A 7,463-nucleotide genomic window follows, 5' to 3' on the forward strand; every position below is an offset into this window, starting at 1 on the left:
AGAAAAACTATTATATAAAACTGAAAATAAACTGAAGTGCTGAGATACAATGTTTTTTTGCAAAAATGTGTATGCAAAAAAGAAAGAACCAGAGGGAAAAAAGAAGGAGAGAGAGAATAAATAGAACCCATCATGTACATCTCCTCCAAAAACCCTAATAGAAAAATTTGCATGAGAAAAAGGCTTGGGAGAATCTAAACAAAATAGCCTAAAAAAAACATGCATAACCCTGCCAAAAATAGCCTCATATGCTCAAAATAGGACTCCAACTAGAACTACATGAAAAGAACCCCCTGTGCTAAAAATAGAACTGCCAATCTAACCAAAAATAGCTCTGAATTGAAAAAAAAAAACCTCAGCTGAAACTGCATGGTAGTACTGTTAAAAATAGCTCATGAAAGCAAAAGCACTCTCTGTCTAAAAAGTGCATGAACCTAGAAGCCTAAAATAGTTCTGAACTGAAAAAATCACTCCTCTCTATGAATCTGCAACTAATGATCTCTATCTTTAAGTGCGACTTTAATAATTATTTTATTTTAAATAAATAGAAGTATAAAAATTAAATAATCTTTATTTATTTTTTTTATTTTTTCTTCTATTTATTTAATGTAAAATAATTAATTAATTATTATTGTATTTTTTATACTAATAATGGCGTTTGCATTTATCTTTTTTATTACTTTGCCATTTATTAGTAAATAAATATAATAATAATGAAAAATAAAAATCATGCACTTAAAAAGAACTACAAAGGGTTTTAAGCCCCCCCACAGCTACATGTACTTAGGACATGGAGTCCTAGTACAAGCCAAAAACTCAACCACTATTTACAATTAATCTGCAATCTTTAAAAAAAAAAAAAAAACCCACCAAAATCCTTGCCAAGGAAGTAAAAAGGGTTTTGAAAACCCTAAAATCAACATGGCATTTCTCTGTCATTCATTTTGCATCTTTGAGGAACTCTTCTCTAGCCGCTGACATGCACAATATTCTTGACTTGGACTGGAGCTAAAACAGAGACTTCCTTGCATGCATTTTGGCTGGATTCAGGTTTCATTGGCTCACTCACGCATGTATTAGCATGGTTATGTGCTTTTTTCCTCATCTCTGCTGTTATCTTTTGCATATAACTGACAGTTTTTTACTGTAGATTTTATGGCGGTTATTCATTCACATATACATTTACTACTCTTGATGTTTGTTATGGGTTTGAGATACCATCTTCGACTGCCCTTGGAATCATCGTTGAGACTATTTTTTCATTAATTGTAAAGGCATTATCTTTGTTCTCTCTTATCAACTCAAATAGGGCTTCTTGGTTGTACTTTATGTATGCTCTTTTGTTCCATTTGTAGTAATGGAACCTTGAATAACCTAAAAATCATGGAGAGGGCTATAGCTTACTCTTATAGCAATTATGATCTGCTACAAGCTATTTGGAATCTATGAATGTCTCAGAGCTTTTGTCTATTACTATTGTCTTTATGACTGCAATGACATTGTTTTGTGCATTATTTCCTACATGGGTTGTCTTTCTTTAAGACTGCTATTTTCTGTCTTTATCTTTTAGAATCTATTGTTGCATAGGCATATAGACTATGTGGACTGAATCTTGAAGTCTACTTGAACTTGTAGATGGTTGTTACTTTTTTCTCCATTTGAAGATAAATGTGCTAAATATAGATTTTAGACATGCTTGTGCTTTTGTATTTGAAAGTGAAAACACCTTAATATGCCTTTATGAACTGTCCTTGAGATATACATTATGCTTTTGAGGAGGCTACAATCATCCTTATTATACTATCTATCAAAATGTGTGACTGAACTCATTTTTCTGAGATAACTAAAGATGCATTAATGGTATGTTTTTGAAGAAGAGTCTTAAAATATTAACCCGTGCATGGTGAATTTTATATGTCTTTGTCATGACATAATTGAGATCCATAGAACTGCTTTGTACCTCTATTCTAGTGATTGTATTTATTGTGCTAAAAAATGAATGATAGGGATACTATCATTATTGAACATATACTCTATAGCTGTGCAATTATTGTGCTTTAGTGACCACTTTACCACATCTATGACTTTGAAAGAATGTAACTTTATGACTTGGTGTTTGATTTATTTTCTAACAGTGCTCTAGATATAGTGTTATGACTTCTATTTAACTCTATATTCTTTTACTTTCCCAATCTTAAGATTGTTAAGAACCCTGTATTCATTGTGTTCAATGACTCCTATTAATTGTACAATTAGTATAATGGTACTCCAATAGACCCATGATGTTACTCTGTTACACAAAATGAAAATATTGTCTTCTATTGTTCATGTCTGATTTGATAATCTCAAACTTAAAGATCTATAGTCCAATGGTGGTTTGGAATCTATGCACAACTAGTCTTGAAATAACGAATATCTTTAAGATTTGGCAGTCATCTTATCATTGCATTTAGCTGTGAGACTTACTGTATCTTTCTTCTTTTGGCTAAATATATGGCTGTCTTATCCAATGTTACTTAACCACTTTAAAGGTTGCCTTCACATCTGTTCTATGAATGCTTCATGAGAGATTTTTGCATTAATAATGAAAGATCAAAGACTATCTCTTGTAGGTTTCTTTTTTTCAAATTATCAAAAAATAGGGACTATCCTTGAAACTTTCAAGACTGCTAAAAGGGCATTGTGACTTGATTATTGATATGGGACAATGACTACCTTTATGTCTCTATATGCACTATATTTGAATTTAATTGTCATCATGAACTCTTTGTATATTATCGATGGGTTAAATCTAGTGCCTTCTGTCTCCAAGGCTGTCATTCTTTTGTGCTTTGATTTAAGTGACTGTAATAAGTCCTTGAAATGCAGTTATTCTTGATGTTAAATGTCATTTTGACAAACCAATAGAATTGTCATATCATGTACAGGTTTTTTGATGCTATAATGACATATTGTTATAGTTCTCTTACAAGTTGTTATTAGTGCACTTTTGATAACTATCTTCTTACTATGACTCCTCACAATGGTTTTGTATGATAATTTACTTGCTTACTGCTAAATCTTTCTCAATCAATGAATTTTCCTTTAGTTCAACCTTTTTCATCAAATGTACTTGCTCATAGAGTCTTTTGTACATGCTCATAAGCTCTCCTTGTGACTTTCTATTATGAGTTCATTAACTTATATCAGGACTTTTTCATTATATTATCATGACTATCATGACATTGTTCTTTACATTGAGATCACTGCTTTTGCTCTACTATATGACTGAGAATATATCATTTGTTGATCATTGTCAATGTATTTAAGTTTTGGGTGTTGCACTAAACTGTCTTGATGCATGGTACTGATGATGATGATTGTTCTACTATCTCATGAATCTATATGTTCATAGTTATTGTTACTTTTGATCACATAAAACCAAGCACTGTGGCTTCCTTTGATGCACTATGACTATAATAAACAACTTTATGACTATTACCTTGTTCATTTATTAGGAAGATTGGCATATATGAATGTGGACTTAATGTTTAATCTCTGTCTTGGGTATTTTCCAAGTTGTCATTGGTTGTCCCTTTCTCTCATATTGGAGTTGGCTACTCAAGAACTGAGTAATGTGACTGTATTTAGACTAGAGGGCTATGCTCTTGATGCCACCCATACTATTGTGGTCACTTAGGACTTTGAACTATCTAGACACTTTCTTTGTATTCTATGAGTTGGATGGTATATCATTTTTGTCAACCTCATATAGTATCCATTATACCACCTTTGTGCTCTTCGCTATTGTGACTGTAGGGTACCTGTTAGTACAACTTCTATGACTATGCAAGAAACCTGTTTCATGTTTGTGATTGTTCCTCCATAAACTAAATTATTGAAGCTCATCCATTATATCCCTGTTTGTGAGATAGCATGTTTTCTTCTCTATTATCTCTATGATTTTTCTTTATTCATGATTAATATTGTCTTCTGTAGCTGATTACTATCATTACTTTCAGTCATGGTTGCACATGGCTTTCTTCTAATGTTGCACTTATCCATTATCTACTTCAAGTTCCATTGTGTAGTCAAAACCTTTATTATTTTTTGGTTCTATCATTACTATCTTTGAAAGATATATAGGTTATGTCCTCATTGAAAAGACTTCATACTACCCTCCTTTACCATCTCAGGGAGTCCCTAATTAGCTATGATCATTCTTCTTTGATGGATTATGGACTGTAAGGAGTGTGAATGTATTATGTCACTAGATCTTATCTTGAATTTATCAAATTCATTTATGCTTTATAACAATGACACTTTCACTATTCCTTTCTATCATTCTTCAATATAGAGGACTATTGCAGGAAGTCTATTATGAATTCGTATAAGATCTGATGACTTGTGACTTCTTTTAGCCTCTAACTACTTTGAAACTTTTGATTGTCCTTTAGGTTGTGTACCCTGAATTGTTCTTCATATTTATTAACTTTTGCTGGGATAATAGTTGGTATAATTATGAGTACTTGCAAATGTTCAGATAGTCTTTGTCTAGTTATAGTAGTTCCCTTTATTGATCACCCAAGGCACTTAAATGACTAAGACAATCACTGTTAGCTGTATAATATTTCCTTTTGAAGGTGTTTCACTTAGTGTCTCATTTCTCTATATTGGGTATCATCAAATAGTAAAAGTTGCTCTTATGATAAGAGTGGGTGTGTTTCTTCAATGCATGATAGTCTTAAACTTGTCTTAAAAGACTCTCTCTGCTCCTTTATGAATAAATTCCTTACTCTTTAATCTGTTGTCTTTTTTGCAACCTTTGCATATTGTTTTTACTCACATAGTGGCTTTGATCATCTACTGGACATGGGATGCAGTTTTGTTCACTATTACATGTGTTGTCATTGAATGACAACTTTCTGTCATTGAGTGATAATACATGGGACTTTGGATATGGTTGTGTTCCTATTTAGTAGCTGATTAGTGTCACTATGTGAGTAGTGACATGTATGTTGAGCTCAACCCCTTCAGGAGCCCATTTTAACCCACATACATAATGTTTTTTTCTGAAATGAAAACCCGCATCTGCACATGAAACAAACAAGTTAGATAAAAACATGTTTCTCACTTATATGTCATGGCATCTTTTCTACATTGATCTACTCTATTCTAAATCTGATATAGCAATGTATGCACAATAGGAGTAGCTTAATGTATGTAGGAGTGAAAGGAATAACCCGGAGCTCTAACCAAATCATTTTTCTCTCTATTTCAGGTCATCTCATGGAGCGGACAGTGAGACACTTAGATTTATGAATCTGACCAGAAGACCCTTTTATAGAACTCATCAACCTATTCAAGCAATGATGGGTTCTTTCTTTCCCTTCTTCCTACATTCTTTTGATTCTTTTGTGCTTGCATTTTTATGATCAATGTGATCTTTTCTCACCTATTCCCACGGCTTGTGTGGGATCTTGTGAACAGTTGGTACTTTATAAATTAAAATGTATTATGTGCAGATGTTTTCTTTCTTGATTCAGAACATTGCATATTTGGAAATAAAATACTTGTATGGCATACATGTTTATTTAATAAAGATAGCAAACTTAGAAAAAAAAATTGTACCTTTTTCTCTGTAATACATAAGACCTGTTATAGGTCACCAAATTTTTTGGGTGTGCTAAAATTTTGTTAACTTTTTTGGCGACCTCTTAGGGTTGTTTTCTTGCTAAACAGTAGAATCCAATAGCCTAACATATCCATTGAGAATTGGATTAATTTTGCCCTCTTCAAAATTTGAAACTAGATCTCAACATTCTAAACAAAACTAAAAATGAAACTACAAAGGTGATGCGTGCAGCTGAGCCTGCACTTATTGCACTAAAAACTGAAAAATAAACACTCAAAACTAGAAAACTTAAAATTGCAGAGTGCTGAGTGTTGAACAAAAGAGGTGGAGTTTTTTTGGTTTTTACATGATTGGCTATCACACTTGGAGCATTTGGATTCAAAGCTAACTTTCCTTGGTCTTATACTTTATGAAATTGATAGCTTTTGTTGTTTTGTGATAGTTACTTGTGCTAAAGACCAAAAATTCGCCCTCCTTATTGATTCACACTTATTCAAATCAAACTAATATAGCTCGGCTTATAGCTAGGCTTGGCAAACTGCTGAAAATAAAATTGCATCTACTCTACTATTTACATATGCAAACTATTATTATTCAATAGCATAGTTTGAGATGAATCCCATTGATAGGGATTGGCAACACCTCTCCATCCAACTTAGCAAGCAGGAATGCATTATTCTCTTTGCATTCTATGATAATATACGGGCCATCCCACATGGCATCAAACTTGGTATGCCTACCAAGTCTGTTTTTTAACTCATCCCACTCAAAAAAAAGATCACCTTGATTAAATATATGTGGTACGAATTTTCTATCAAAGGTTTTCCTCATTTGAGCATGGTGAACTTCTAATTTCCTATATGCTTCCTTGTGAGTTTCTTCTAACTCCATAAGCTGAGAAAACCTAATTTGCATTGGCTGCTCTTCAAGTAATTCTAGCTCTCTTACATAATTTAACATTGGGAATTCAATTGAAATAGGCAACTTGGCTTCTTTTCCATAAGTTAAAACATAAGGATAGTTACCTATTGATCTTTTTGGTGTAGTCCTATCAACCCAAAGGGCTAACTTAATCTTTTCATGCCAAGTTCTCTGATTCTCAACAGTGGTCTTTTTAATGATGTTCATCAAGTTTTTGTTAGTTGATTCAGCTTGTTCATTACCCCAAGGGTAATAATTTGATGAAGTATTCAAATAAATATTATGCTTAACTGACCAATCTAAAACTCTACGACCAATGAAAGATAAAGCATTATTAGAAATGATTGATTTTGGGATACCAACCCTGGACACTAAGTCTTGATAGAAATTCAAGACAAAAGTCTCATTAGCTTCTTTCAATGGAAGTGCTTGTATCCACTTTGTAAAATAATCAATTGTTGTAAGAATCCATTTGTGACCTCCACTAGAATGTGGATTAATAGGTCCTATAAAATCAAGCCCCCACTTTGCAAAGGGCTTCTTAACTTCAATTGGTTGCAAAGGCAAGGCTGCAGGCCTTTGTTTGCCTGCAAATAATGAACATTTTTCATACTTTCTCACCCATGAGTGAGCATCCTTAAACAATTCAGTCCAATAATAATCAGCTCTCATAATTTTTTAGAGTTGTTGTTCTTGTTGCAAAGTGACCTCCTGCGGGTCCTTCATAAAATTCTTTTAGAACTCTTTCAATCTGATCTAGCACAATGCATCTTAATAGAATATTATTATAGTCCCTTTTGAAAAAAATACCATCTATTAAAGAATGAGGAATGGCTTGTAGCCCAAAATACCTTGATTTTGACCTATCTAAACCTTCCAGACAGTCACCAGTTTGTAAATAATGGGCAATTTGCTGATTCCAAGTGGC

This window comes from Cryptomeria japonica, chromosome 7, assembly GCF_030272615.1.
Source record: "Cryptomeria japonica chromosome 7, Sugi_1.0, whole genome shotgun sequence".
Classification (NCBI taxonomy): Eukaryota; Viridiplantae; Streptophyta; class Pinopsida; order Cupressales; family Cupressaceae; genus Cryptomeria; species Cryptomeria japonica.